The following is a 15,557-nucleotide window of genomic DNA, read 5'->3' as shown; positions in this document are numbered from 1 at the left end:
GGGGGGGACGGGGGGGATTCGTCCCACCCAGATTTAAATTCACCTCATTCGGTCCCCCCCACTTATAGGGAGGAAAAAACGTCTATGCTGTCTTTCTTTGCATAAGGCAAACCTCACGGAAAAATCAAAAGATGCACAGCAGTGTATACATAGTTGCAACTGCGCAGACTGCACAGGTTGCGAGCTCGAGCTTGGTTGCTATGGTTACCTACAACAAGTTTGACAGGCATATCAGGGACAGCGCCTCCTAGTTCAGGACCCCAACACGGCATGATGAAGGGTGCCGAAAGGCAGAAAACAATTGCATCGTTTAAAAAAAAAAAAAAAACGACTGTAAGTAAACTGTGCCTTACTTTATCATATCACCTTGCAATTTTTTGATAGTCTGTTCAAAGTAATGTCGTAGTGAAAGTAAAATCGTACGGAGTAGAGATGCCTTTCTGGTAGCCTCCTTCTTTCGGTGGTAGCCTGTAGATACAGTGCTCAGAAGGCAGTTTTAATGTTTAATCTGGCGTTCCCTGCCATAATTTCAGCGAGCATATTGTTTCATAAGGAAACTTTGCGAAGAGTTGTTGACTGACTGCCGCTCACGCAACACACAGGCATAGTTAGAAAGTCAGGATGCACTGGTTTACACTTTACACACACACACACGTAGCCCAGCCTCTCGCTATGTTTAACAGTTGGAACTTAGCGGTTTTAAAACTAGTTTTGCAATTTCTGTGCGTGATGATAATGTGTAAACTTTGGATTTCCATAGGCTATGTTAAAATGTTATCATTGTCCTGGCCTGCAGGTAGTTCCTGGTGATGGCAGTGAGGGAGGTGAAATAACATGTATACACACTACCGTTCAAAAGTTTGGGGTCACCCAGACAATTTTGTGTTTTCCATGAAAAGTCACACTTTTATTTACCACCATAAGTTGTAAAATGAATAGAAAATATAGTCAAGACATTTTTCTGGTCATTTTGAGCATTTAATCGACCCCACAAATGTGATGCTCCAGAAACTCAATCTGCTCAAAGGAAGGTCAGTTTTATAGCTTCTCTAAAGAGCTCAACTGTTTTCAGCTGTGCTAACATGATTGTACAAGGGTTTTCTAATCATCCATTAGCATTCTGAGGCAATGAGCAAACACATTGTACCATTAGAACACTGGAGTGAGAGTTGCTGGAAATGGGCCTCTATACACCTATGGAGATATTGCACCAAAAACCAGACATTTGCAGCTAGAATAGTCATTTACCACATTAGCAATGTATAGAGTGGATTTCTGATTAGTTTAAAGTGATCTTCATTGAAAAGAACAGTGCTTTTCTTTCAAAAATAAGGACATTTCAAAGTGACCCCAAACTTTTGAACGGTAGTGTGTGTGTATATATATATATATATATATATATATATATATATATACACACACACACACACATATATATATATATATATATATATATATATATATATATATATACACACACACATATATATACATATATACACATATATATATATATATACACACAAAATGGAATCATTTGCTGACAGCTCAGTCCCCCCCAGTTCAAAAATCCTATCTGCGCCCCTGCCTTATCATATGGGTCAAACCCATCAATCACAGCCAGTTTCTCCACATACCGTGCCCTTTCTGCAGCTGGTAATGTACTCACATAACCAGACTTATCAGCCATCGTGTCACTTCACTCTCGCTCGTAGTTTGTTTTGTATGTATATACTTGAGGTCTTCCAATATGGCGCCCTAACAAAATCTCGCGGTACGGTGACGTCATGCGGTAGCCCTCTATTCTTGAACGCCTCCATATTTTTGGGCCATTTATTTAGATAAAGTCAATATATTTTCTACAAAGTTCTATGTTGTTTTGACCTATTAACCAGGGTAATGCTCCTTTCTATTGCTTTGGTAGCCATTTTTTTGTAGCAATTTGGCATTTCTGCATTTGTTTGAAATGTGTGTGTGTGTGTGTGTTTGTTTGTGTGTGTGTGACTAGCTCTGGTGTGACAGATTTTCATGCAATGTTTTACATGTTTTTTGTATGTTGTATTGCGTTACATGTTTTGCAGTTGCACATTCTGTTTTGTGTTTTGCCTGATACACAATAAAAAAAAAAAAAAAAAACAAGATATAAATGTTAACATGTTCATTGGTAATTGTATTCATCAAAACAATGTTCTAGATAAGCACATCTTTATCAATAGGCCCATATAAAAACTGCACGAAATGCACTTAAAAATATTTTGGGAAGGGCTCAAATTTGGACCCCCCCAATGTTTATACCATGGTTACGCCCTTGAAAGTGTCCCATTCCAAATCCAGAGAGCTCTCCACAGTGACAAAAGCAACTTAGCCAACAGATGAAAATGACGTGAAATTGGTAAAATACCACCTGTAACTGTCAAACACGCGATTTCCACTGCTCTTAAAGTTAAAACAAACATTCCCACCGGCAGTCAGGATCCAAAATACTAAGTTCAGAGAAGAAACGTTGACTAAAGCTCACTCTGAATTTTACCAAACCTCACGTAACCGCTGCTGATCTGTGAAAGTTAAAATGGCGGCTTCACAACTCTGCGCAGATTAAAAAAAGAGGTGTGGTCATGACTAAAACTTAGAATTTTAAGGCCATTCAACTTAAACTTAACACTTGACTGTGTACAAATTAGTAGAATATACTTAATATTTTAGTAATGCAGTCAAACTTAAATTTTTACGTACATTGTATTAAAACATTTAATTAAATACAAAGTCCGGGCTTACAGTGCAGCAGAAAGCCCGCCGCGACTGGCAATCAGCAACGACAGGCAAAACCGCGGCTTGCTCCCGAGCGTTGCTTCTACTCGCCTTCACCACAACACTACAAAAAAAAAAAACCAACCAAACAAATCCGACGTGTCTCAAAATGAAACACGCCGCTATACCTACCAGGGGGAAATCACATTCATTTGCACACAGTTTATTTACCTTTTGAGACTTACTCCAATAAGGACCCACTAACCCTATACTCACCCAATCTATTTAAATTAGGCTAAATAAAATAAACAGAAACTAATCAAAATCGCAATTAGACGAGCCCCCATTTATGTTACATTCTGACTCAAACAAATAACCCCAAACCCAAAATAAGGCACTCAAAACAGAAAATCATGCTCTTTACTGGAATTCATACAATTTTAACAAATACAAATTACCAAACCCATGGCCAACGTGAAGCCTAACGCTCACGGCCCCTCACACCCAAACAAAGTCCTATTAATAGGCCCAGGTGAAGGCTTCGCAGCTGGCGACATTCAGCACAATCAACTTCCAGCTCCGCGCTGTCAACAGAGGCACCGCCCCCGAAACGCTCGCAGGCGTCACATATACAGACACATTCGATGGAGCAATTATATCCATCCATCCATCCATCCATCCATCATCTGTAGCCGCTTATCCTGTTCTACAGGGTCGCAGGCAAGCTGGAGCCTATCCCAGCTGACTACGGGCGAAAGGCGGGGTACACCCTGGACAAGTTGCCAGGTCATCACAGAGCTGACACATAGACACAGACAACCATTCACACTCACATTCACACCTACGGTCAATTTAGAGCCACCAATTAACCTAACCTCCATGTCTTTGGACTGTGGGGGAAACCGGAGCACCCAGAGGAAACATGTTCACGGGGAGAACATGCAAACTCCACACAGAAAGGTCCTCGCCAGCCGCTGGGCTTGAACTGAGGACCTTCTTGCTGTGAGATGACAGTGCTAACCACTACACCATCGTGCCACCTCCGACGTGTCTCTTTTCCAGTTTTTCGATATCCGTTGGTATGTTCTTCTCTTGTAAATATGCATAAGGAATATATGAAGTTTTGGTAGTCTTTCAGGTGTTCAGTGCATCTTTAGTTTCAGTTTTCAGTTTATTTATCTCATCTCATCTCATTATCTCTAGCCGCTTTATCCTTCTACAGGGTCGCAGGCAAGCTGGAGCCTATCCCAGCTGACTACGGGCGAAAGGCGGGGTACACCCTGGACAAGTCGCCAGGTCATCACAGGGCTGACACATAGACACAGACAACCATTCACACTCACACCTACGGTCAATTTAGAGTCACCAGTTAACCTAACCTGCATGTCTTTGGACTGTGGGGGAAACCGGAGCACCCGGAGGAAACCCACGCTGACACGGGGAGAACATGCAAACTCCACACAGAAAGGCCCTCGCCGGCCCCAGGGCTCGAACCCAGGACCTTCTTGCTGTGAGGCGACAGCGCTAACCACTACACCACCGTGCCGCCCAGTTTATTTATTTAATGCTTAAACCTAGTACTGGATTAGCCTCATCCCGTCTGACAAAGAAATGATTCCGCGCCTGCGCAGCTGAAAAGTTTTGTCATTGGATCTTCACATGAGCTCCGATGTGTGACGTTGTCTTGACAATGTGCAATATTAGAACAATATTGCACGCTCATTCTCCATTGGGGAGAGTGGTATAATACATGGAGGATAAGCGATATGATAACATTGCATGCCATCAATAAACCCACTAGAATGGAATAGAATACATGTATAATAATTTCCAGTATTTCACTCCAATGACAGCACTCCCAATGTTTTCCTGCCGTTTGGACGTGCATTGTCAAAATGGCGAATCAGTTCAAAATTAAAATTATTTTGATTAACTTGCATTTTTTTGTGGATGTGTCTATATAATGAAAAGAATATTACATGGTGGTGCGAAGATATGAAGTTTATCTTCTTGTGTTGAAAAATATTTCACTCATTCACTCCACTCACTCGTGAAATATATTCACCACTCAAAGGCAAATTTCATATCTTTGTACCACCGTGTAATATCATTTTATATATATATATATATATATATATATATATATATATATATATATACACACACACACACACACACACACACACACACACACAAAATCATTCGATCTAGTCAGCAGAGATGGTCTGTTCAAGATATTGGAAAAGTTTGGCTGCCCACCCACCCTTCTCAGCATAATCAAATCCTTCCACGAAAACACTCACTGTGTGATTATCAACAATGGCATCTCATCTGAACCCTTCAAGACCAGCAGTGGTGTTAAACAAGGCAGTGTTCTGGCTCCAACCCTGTTTGGGATATTCTTCTCGGCCATGCTATCCTATGCCTTCCAGGAGTCAATGGATGGTGTCCATCTACATAGCAGGTCCAGTGGGAAATTATACAACCTGGCAAGACTCAGGGCCAAGACTAAAGTTAGACATTTATTAATTCGCGAGCTGCTCTTCGCAGATGATGCAGCACTGGTGGCTCACACAGCAGAGGAACTGCAGAACATGCTGGACAGATTCTCCCATGCCTGTAAGGAATTTGGTCTGACCATAAGCACCAAAAAGACCAAGGTCATGGGACAGGATCCAACAGAACCGCCAGTGCTGATGATTAACGACACACCTCTCGAAGTGGTAAATGCCTTCACCTACCTTGGATCCACAATGACCGACAATCTATCTCTGGATGTGGAAATCAACAACAGAATAGCCAAGGCTGCTGCAACAATGTCCAGACTTAAAAGCAGAGTGTGGGACAACCGAATGCTCACCATAAACACCAAGGTGCAGGTATATCAAGCATGCGTCCTAAGCACACTTCTATACAGCAGCAAGTGCTGGACAACTTATGCTCACCAGGAGTCACGGCTGAACAGTTTCCACCTTCGGTGTTTGCGGCGAATCCTGGGAATCACCTGGAAGGACAAGGTGACAAATACAGAAGTCCTCCAAAGAGCCAAGGTCCCCAGCTTGTTTGCAACACTGTCCCTGCATTGTCTCCGATGACTTGGCCATGTTAGAAGACTTGACAATGGCAGAATTCCCAAAGACATACTGTATGGCGAACTAGCTGAAGGAACAAGACCCAGGGGCCGCCCACATCTGAGATACAAGGATGTGTGCAAGAGGGACATGAAGGCCTGCAACATCTCAGTAAATGAATGGGAAGATTTGGCAGAGGACAGGGTAGCCTGGAGAAGCAGTGTAAGGAAAGGTGTCCTGGAATCTGAGACTGCTAGAGCTGAGAAAGCAGCAGAGAAGCAGAGATTGAGGAAACTGGCTATAACAGCCCAGGAATGCTCCACCTTCACCTGTCAGAAGTGCGGGAAGGACTGCCACTCGCGCATTGGTTTGTTCAGCCATAGCAGACATTGCAACCCTGCAAGTCCACAACAGGCGAGACGGACGGATGCCGACGATACACACACAAGTTTTCAGAGTAAATATGAAAGTGGCAGTGCAATACTAGAGTACTAACATCAACATTTAATGTAATGTCTGTTGCAAACGATGCAAAAACAGCAGATATGGAACCATGGATGTGCAGCAAAGTAGCTGTGATCAACAGAACAAGCACAGTGCAATGATACAGTCAAAGTAAAAAGTATGTGAACCCTTTGGAATTATCTGGTTTTCTACATGAATTGGTAATAAAAAGTGATCTGATCTTCATCCAAGTCACAGGTACTGATATACACAATGAGCTTAAGCCAATAACACAAAAAAAATTCTACTTTTTCATGACTTTATTGTACAAATGCATTCAACATTCACAGGAGTGGTGGAAAAAGTAAGTGAACCTTTGGATTTAATAACTGGTTGACCCTCCTTTGGCAGCAATGACCTCAACCAGGCGCTTCCTGTAACTGCAGATCAGACCTGCACATCGTGCAGGGGGAATTTTAGCCCATTCTTCCCTGCAGAACTGCCTTAACTCTTCCATATTCTTGGGTTGTCTTCTGTGTATGGCTGTCTTCAAGTCATTCTACAGCATCTCAATAGGATTGAGATCTGGGCTCTGACTATGCCACTCCAAAAAGTGGATTTTGTTCTTCTGAAACCATTGTGCTGTGGATTTGCTGCGATGTTTGGGGTCATTGTCCTGTTTTATCACCCAGCCCCTTCTGAGCTTCAGTTGACAGACAGACACCCTCACATTATCCTGGAGAATTTGTTGATAAATTTGGGAATTAATTTTCCCCTCAATGATGGCAAGCTGTCCAGGCCCTGATGCAGCAAAGCAGGCCCAAATCATGATGTTCCCTCCACCACACTTTACTGTAGGGATGATGTTTTGATGTTGATATGCAGTGCCCTTTTTATGCCAAATGGAGTTCTGCTTGTTCCTCCCAAATAGTTCAATTTTGGTTTCATCACTCCACAAAACATTTTCCCAGTACCATTGTGGAGTGTCCAAATGCTCTTTTGCAAAATTCAGGTGTGCAGCAATGTTCATTTTTGACAGCAGTGGCTTCCTTCTTGGTGTCCTGCTATGGACTCCTTTCTTGTTCAATGTTTTGCGTATTGTTGAATCACGAACAGAGATGTTAGCCAGTTCTAATGACATCTTCAAGTCTTTTGCTGTCATTCTCGGGTTCTTCTTTATCTCATTAATGATTTTGCGTTGTGCTCTTGGGGTCATCTTGGCGGGGCACCCACTTCTAGGCAGAGTAGCCACAATACCTAATCATCTCCATTTATAGACAACTTGCCTGACAGTAGACTGATGAATACCTAAAATCTTTGAGAAGACTTTGTAACCCTTTCCAGCCTTATGTAAGTTAGCAATTCTTGATCTTAGGTCTTCAGATAGCTCTTTTGTGCAAGGCATGATTCTCATCTGGATATGCTTCTTGTCAAAAGTTCAAACTCAAACTTTTCAGGGGGTTTTATCAATCAAAGTAATTCTAGGCCACACCTCTGAACTCGTTTCATTAAATGGAACCCAGGTGTGCTAAATTCTGACTGCAGTGAGCTTTTTAAAAAGTCATTAGCTTAGGGTTCACTTACTTTTTCTGACCTTCAGTTTCACAGTTTGAATGATTTATTCAATATGGTCACACATTGTTTGAAAATCTGTGTATCTTTAGTTATAGGAGACTGTCTTTGTTCATTATTGTAACTTACATGAAGATATGACTATGTTTTATATGGGAATTAGACATAAATATAGAAAATTCCAAGGGGTTCACAAACTTTTTACTTTGACTGTATGAGTAGCATCAGTGCAGTAAGCAAAATACAACCCAGTGCAAAAATGTAATATATTTCCATTGACCTTATTCTAGGAATAGGCTATAAAGCCCAGTGTCCTGGCACAGTGATAAACTGTTGTACAGGATGTTTACTGTTGGTAAGAATGACCTCCTGTACCAGTCTTTCTAGAGTGAAGCTGGATAAGTCTTTTACTGAAGATGCTCTGCTGTTTGATGCATAGGGCGTGGCAGGGATATGATATATTTTCCAGGATGGATAAGAGTTTGCTTACTGTCCTCCTTTCCATGACCATCTCAAAACTATCTAGGGGCATCCGTCCAGAAGTCAGCATTCTTTATCAGTTTGTTGAGCTTCTTTGTTTCTCTGGCTCTGTTGCTGCCTCCCCAAGCATACTGCCACAAAGAAGATAGCACTTGCAATAACAGACTGGTAGAAGATCTCCAGCGTCATGCTGCAAACATTAAAGGACTTCAGGTTCCTCAGAATATAGTCATGTGTGCTACTGTATATGGATAATGCTGACAATTTGTCAGATGACCCTTCCAGTCGAAATTGTCATGTATTCTATCAGTTTCACACCCCAACACACACACACACACACACACACACACACACACACACACACACACACACACACACACACACGCCTCTCTTACTGTGCTTGTGAAGACCTTGCATTGGTATAATTATTCAGCTAATTAATACTACTATCTATAAAGTACTTTTACTTTTAGAGAGAGAGAGAGAAAGAGAGAGATGAAAACTCATCTTTGCCGAACAGGGTTTGGTAGTGTAAGTGGAAAAATCTAACACTAAATCCTGCCAAAAATCTGTTATTCCATCCAATCCTTACTCATTAAAAGCACATTAATCTCCATTAGTTTCCAGCCTTGTACTTATTCTTGATCTTTAGTGGCATTTTTGCAGGACAGGCCAAACCTAAACTAAACTAAATTAAACTATTTCTATGGTAAGATCTCAAGGGTTTTTTTTTAAATCACAATTAATCAATGGTATTGACTTGATCAGATGTCATTATGGGTATTACCACGTGTTGATATTTTGGTATACCATGAAGAGGAAATCTGGAATAGTTATTGGTGTTGGCTATGGCAAAAAAAAAAAAAAAAGTTGTTTTTTTGTATGTATACCCTTGAAACGTGCTACAAGAATTTCAATTAAGGGGACTGAGGAATTGATTACGTCATTGACAGGTACGTAAGCTGATCAGTGACTTTGCAATCATTCTGGCCATTCTGATCTTCTGTGGGATAGATGCGCTGGTTGGTGTGGACACACCAAAACTAGAAGTGCCAAGTGAATTTAAGGTGTGTGTGTGTGTGTGTGTGTGTGTGTGTGTGTGTTGTATGAGAGAGAGAGAGAGAGTGGTGTGTTTTTTCTTGTGTCCTACTATAATCTCTTGTTCCTGTCTAATACTGATTATTACAGTGAAAAAGACACCAACATTGCATGCAGAAAGAGGGAGAGAGATTTGTTCTTACAGAAAGTATTGTTGACGCTTCTCTCCAGGAAAAATTACCAGCAGCCTCAGACTGAACTGCTCATATGAGTCCTGTGTGTGTGGGGGGGTTTTTTTGTGTCCATCCATCCGTCCAGCCTACAAGTCCAAACCGTGGCTGGTTTGTGCCCCCTTTTGGTGCAAACCCCTCGTGGGTGTACCTGGGCTCCTTCCTCCCTGCACTCCTCGTCACCATCCTCATCTTTATGGACCAGCAAATCACTGCTGTCATCGTCAACAGGAAGGAGCACAAACTCAGGGTGTGTATGCAAATATGTAGGTGTGTTGTCCAATTCACAGTGATGAACTGATAACTGGCAACAACGCACTCCTATTTACAATCATTGATTCGCAAGTCTCAGTAAATCAACAAAGTAGAGGGGATCCTTCTCATGTTTACATGTCTTATATAAGAGAAAGTCTGTTGGGTCATATACTCTGCTGATTCTTTCTTTAACTGGCTGAACTGCTGTCTTGTAAGTAGGATGCTTGATTCTAACTGGTGTATTTTAAAATTAGCATAGCTAGTTTCCGAAAAAAAATGAACAAACAAAAAAAGTTTAAAAAGAAACCTATTCATCTAAATGCATGTTTTTGCCTACACTGCCAACACTTTAGGACTGTGCTATTGAATGACAAGTTTGGATGAATAAACTGTAAGAGGAGAGAATGTTATTCCTCCTGAAATGTTGTGTCTGTGTGTCAAGAGTAGAAAGGTGCTGGTTACCATCTGGACCTCTTCTGGGTGGCTTTGCTGATGATCCTCTGTTCATTCATGGGCCTGCCATGGTATGTGGTGGCCACCGTCATCTCTATTGCCCACATTGACTCACTTAAAATGGAGACAGAGACATCAGCACCAGGCGAACAGCCCAAATTCCTTGGTGTCAGGTACAGAGAGAGGGAGAGAGAGATAATATTTATTACTGTAGTTGTTACTGGAAGACAATTTGAAGTATGAAAACAAGGTTTTTAAATTACTGAAAAGAGTTTTAGCTGTTTGAAGAATCTATATAAAATGCAAATTTGTGTTCATATGTTTGCACACTGTTTTAATATGTTTTACACTGGTCAGCCATAACATTAAACCATTGACAGGTGAAATGAATAACATTGATTATCTCATTACAGTGGCACCTGTCAAGGGGTGGAATATACTAGGCAGCAAGAGAACAGTCAGTTCTTGAAGTTGATGTGTTGGAAACAGGAAAAATGGGCAAGCATAAGGATCTAAACGACTTTGACAAGGGCCAAATTGTGATGGCTAGATGACTGGCCCAAATGGTCCAGTCCCACAGAAGAGCTACTGTAGCACAAACTTCTGAAAAAGTTCATGCTGACACTTTTCTGTTTTAGCCAGCATTAACTTTTTCAGCAGTTTGTGCTACAGTAGCTCTTCTGTGGGATTGGACCATATGGGCTAGCTTTCATGCTCCATGCGAATCAGTGAGCCTTTGACACCCATGACCCTGTCGCCGGCTCACCAGTTGTCCTTCCTTGGGCCACTTTTGGTGGATACTAACCACTACATACCGGGAGCACCCCACAAGATGTGCCATTTTAGAGATGCTCAGACCCAGTCATCTAGCCCTTGTCAAAGTCGCTCAGATCCTGACGCTTGCCCATTTTTCCTGCTTCCAACACATCAACTTCAAGAACTGACTGTTTTCTTGCTGCCTAATATGTCCCACCCCTTGACAAGTGCCACTGTAATGAGATAATCACTGTTATTCACTTTACCTGGCAATGGTTTTAATGTTATGGCTGATTGATGTATTTGTAATATGTTTCATCCAAATGGTAATGACTATTCCTTTGCGTATTTTATGTTATTCATTTATAGTGATCATTTATATGTCATGCAATATTGCAGTAAGTAAATTATAACAGTAATAAATATGGTGGTCTTATATGATGGAATCTTGATTATACAGTCTGTCAGGATTACATTAGTTTTTCTTACCTGCTGGAATAAAAGCAAATCTGCTGGAAGCAGACTTTTAGACTCTAATGTAATGCATTCAGTTTAGCCACTGCTTCACCCTCATCCTCATATATGCAAAATTAATGACATGCAAATATGTGTGGGCATGAATAAACATGTGTATTTATTTATAAATGATGGATATACTTATTCTTCTGGATTTAGGGAGCAGAGAGTAACTGGAGTGAGTGTCTTCCTCCTGACTGGCCTATCAGTCTTTATGGCACCTGTTCTTAAGGTACACAGGGCTGGAAACAGCTTTATGTTTCTATTCTAAATGACTATGATTACAGTGTCTTGCAAAAGTATTCATCCCCCTTGGTATTTGTTCTGTTTTGTCACATTACAAGCTGAAATTAAAGTGGATTTTTGGGGGGTTAGTACCATTTGATTTACACAAAATGCCGACCAGTTTAAAGGTACAAATTGCTTCTTTTTTGTGACACAAACAATAATTAAGATGAAAAAACAGAAAGCTGGAGTGTGCATAGATATTCACCCCCAGTGTTAATACATTGTAAAGCCACCTTTTGCTGCAATTACAGCTGCAAGTCTCTTGGAGTATGTCTCTATTAGCTTAGCACATCTAGCCACTGGCCCACTTCTCAAGGCAAAACTGCTCTGACTCCTTCGAGTTAGATCGGTTGCGTTGGTGTACAGCAGTCTTCAAGTTATACCACAGATTGTCAATTGGATTGAGGTCTGGGTTTTGACTAGGCCATTCCAAGACATTTAAATATTTCCCTTTAAGCTCCTCCAGTGTATCTTTCACAGTATGTTTAGGGTCATTGTCCTGCTGGAATGTAACCCTTCGTCCCAGTCTCAAACCTCTGGCCAACTCAAACAGGTTTTCCTCCAGAATAGCCCTGTGCCATCCATCTTTCCTTCAATCCTGACCAACTTTCCTGTCCCTGCAGATGAAAAACATCCCCACAGCATGATGCTGCCACCACCATGCTTCACTATAGGAATGGTGTTCTCAGGTTGATGGGAAGTGTTGGGTTTGTGTCACACATGGTTTCCCATGAGAGCCAAAACATTCAATTTTAGTCTCATCTGACCAGAGAAACTTCTTCCATGTGTTTGGGGAGTCTGCCACATGCTGTTGGGCAAACTCCAAATGTGTTTTCTTATTTTTTTTTCTTTAATCAATGGCTTTTTTCTGGCTACTCTTCCATAAAGGCCCGCTCTGTGGAATGTATGGCTTAAAGTGGTCCTATGGACAGCTACTCCCATCTCTGCTGTGGATCTTTTCAGCTCCTTCAGTGTTATCTTTGGTGTCTTTGTTGCATCTCTGATTAATGCCCTCCTTGCTCGGTCTGTGAGTTTTGGTGGGTGGCCTTCTCTTGTCAGGCTTGTAGTGGTGCCATATTCTTTCCATTTTGCTATAATGGATTTAATGGTGCTCCGTGGGATATTCAAAGTTTGGGATATATTTTTATAACCCAACCCTGATCTATACTTTTCCACAACTTTGTCTGTGACCTGTTTGGAGTGCTCCTTGGTTTTCCTGTTGTTTGCTTAATAGTGTTGCAGAGTAAGGATCCTTCCAGAACAGGTTGGTTAATACAGACATCATGTGGCTGATCATGTGACACTTTGCACACAGGTGGATCTTAAGCAAATAATTATGTGACTTATGAAGTTAATTGGTTGGACCAGCTCTGATTTAGGGGTTTCATATGAAAAGAGGTGAATACATACTCCTGATTTCTGGGGGGTTTTGCATCTTAATTATTGTTTGTGTCACAATAAAGAACAATTTGCACCTTTAAAGTGGTAGGCATGCTATGTAAATCAAATGGTGCTAAACCCCCCAAAATCCATTTTAATTCCAGCTTGTAATGTGACAAAACAGGACAAACACCAAGGGGGATGAATACTTTTGTAAGACACTGTACATGGCTCATTGGAAAGTTACAGCATATGATTGAGGCTGGTTTAGGTGTATATGCATGTGTGTGAATCAGCCTTCCAGCAATATCTTGTAGAGCTGAAGTGAGATCCCAACATGCATCAAATTATCCACCTTAGTCCAGCTCTGAGTAACTGCCTATTAGTAGCTATACACCAGTGTTGTTTTTGGCAGCCATTTTTGATTTAGTTTTAGTCTTAGTCTTTTGGACGAAATGCTTATGAGTTTTAGTCACATTTTAGTCAATTCTATCCTTGATAGTTTTGGTCTAGTTTTAGTCGACGAAAATTAAAAGGGTTTTAGTCCAGTTTTAGTCATTCATTTTAGTTGAAAAAATAATTACTTTAAAACATTAAATTAGGCCAATACAGAGATAGGAAATTGTAATCGAGGTTGACAGGTTGTGCATAACATACTCTCTACATAAATGCTGTCTAGCGTGCATGCTGTCTACATAAACGCTGTCTAGCGTGCATGCTCTCTACATAAACGCTGTCTAGCGTGCATGCTCTCTACATAAACGCTGTCTAGCGTGCATGCTCTCTACATAAATGCTGTCTCGTGTGCATGCTCTCTACACAGACATCCCAACCTGCAGAAACTCATTTCAGGGAGGTGTCGTGACGCATGACTTTTTTCCTATCAGTGGGGGTGGGTGTCACGACACCTCCCTGAAATGAGTTTGGATGTCTGTAAACCAATCAGGATGCTCTTTGTCTAGCATGTGCTACATGAACAGGCACACACGCAGTCTCTCTCGCTCTCCCTCATGCACTCCATCATATGCGCGATGCAGACATTAATGTTTCGCGTGCACGCTCTTGCTTGCTTGCTCTAGATTCTGGGAGATATTCTCCAATTTGCGGGCATCAGGGAGCCACTATCGATATGCGGGAGACTCCTGGAACTTCCGGGAGACTTGGGATGTCTGTCTACATACTGTAAACGCTGTCTAGTGTGCATACTCCATTGTTCACAGATTCGTGTTTCTGCCTCCGTTTAACATATCGCAATGCGCTGATAGAGCACAAACATGTCATGATGAACACACAACTAGAAGATGACCACGCTGTCCGTTAATGTAAATATGATGTCTAAACGTGCTGCTAACGTTAGAGTAGCCAGGTATGCTGCTGCTCATTTAAGGCACAGCAACAGGTCTGAAAAGCTACATTTCCACCCGTATGTTTCACAGTAACTCAAATATGGGTCAATATATGACAAAGCATTCAGTTGCTGTCCCACCAATAATCCCTGCAGGACAAGTTTTACTCATGACATGTTAATTGAATTTAAGTTAGCTTAACCAAGCCAACTTTAGCATGAAGCTAGCAGTCCCATTCATTTTCGCCAGGTCACGGTGTTTTGGAAAACTTCATAGGAAATTCATCACAGCCCAATTGTTGAGTGACATTAACCAAAGCTAGCAAACATATACATGATCTGTTAACAGGACTTCTTGTAACGTTAACTTATTGTCGCAGAAATAGCAGAATGGTGAACCTTTAGATGCCTCTTGAGGTTGGTCGTATTCTTGCCACGTAGTTTATAGCCACAGCGTCTCCCTCTCCCTCTCCCTCTGTCTCCCACTACAAGGCATTCTGTTTTATTTTCTGCTGGATTATGTGTAAAATATGTCCATAAATCATCACGTCTTTTCCGCCCACCAAGCCCTTGTGCTGGCATTGCCACCGCCATGGTCCATGGTCCGGGCACAGTGTGCCATGGTGCACTGTGCCCGGACATGCCTGGTGGTGGGCGTGACCAAACAAGGACCGGATGCAGATGCATTGCTGATATTTTCAGCATTTGGCAGACAGGTTGCACGCACCGTTGGAGGAAACGCTATGCATTTTGATAGTCCTATAGCCAACCCACTAACATTTTCATCTCGTCTCGTCAACGAAAACAACAGATACGTCTCGTCATATTTTCGTGATCAAAGAGTTATGTTTAGCTCGTCAATGTCTCATTTTAGTCATAAAAAAAGGTGCGTTAACGAAATAATTTCGTCATCATTAACGAAAACAACACTGCTATACACACATCAGATGGTGCATCAGGAGTCAGCCTTGACTCCGCAAT

General features: G+C 41.6%; 1 pseudogene; it reads left to right on the top strand.

The window, feature by feature from the left end:
- LOC132894736 (electrogenic sodium bicarbonate cotransporter 1-like) overlaps nucleotides 1-13,548 on the top strand; it is a 212,500-nt pseudogene extending 198,952 nt beyond the window's left edge.
- The last annotated feature ends 2,009 nt before the right edge of the window (nucleotides 13,549-15,557 follow it).

Source organism: Neoarius graeffei, chromosome 12, assembly GCF_027579695.1.
Source record: "Neoarius graeffei isolate fNeoGra1 chromosome 12, fNeoGra1.pri, whole genome shotgun sequence".
Classification (NCBI taxonomy): Eukaryota; Metazoa; Chordata; class Actinopteri; order Siluriformes; family Ariidae; genus Neoarius; species Neoarius graeffei.
The sequence above is the reverse complement of the archived record's forward strand: the minus strand, read 5'-3'. Positions and strand labels throughout refer to the sequence as shown.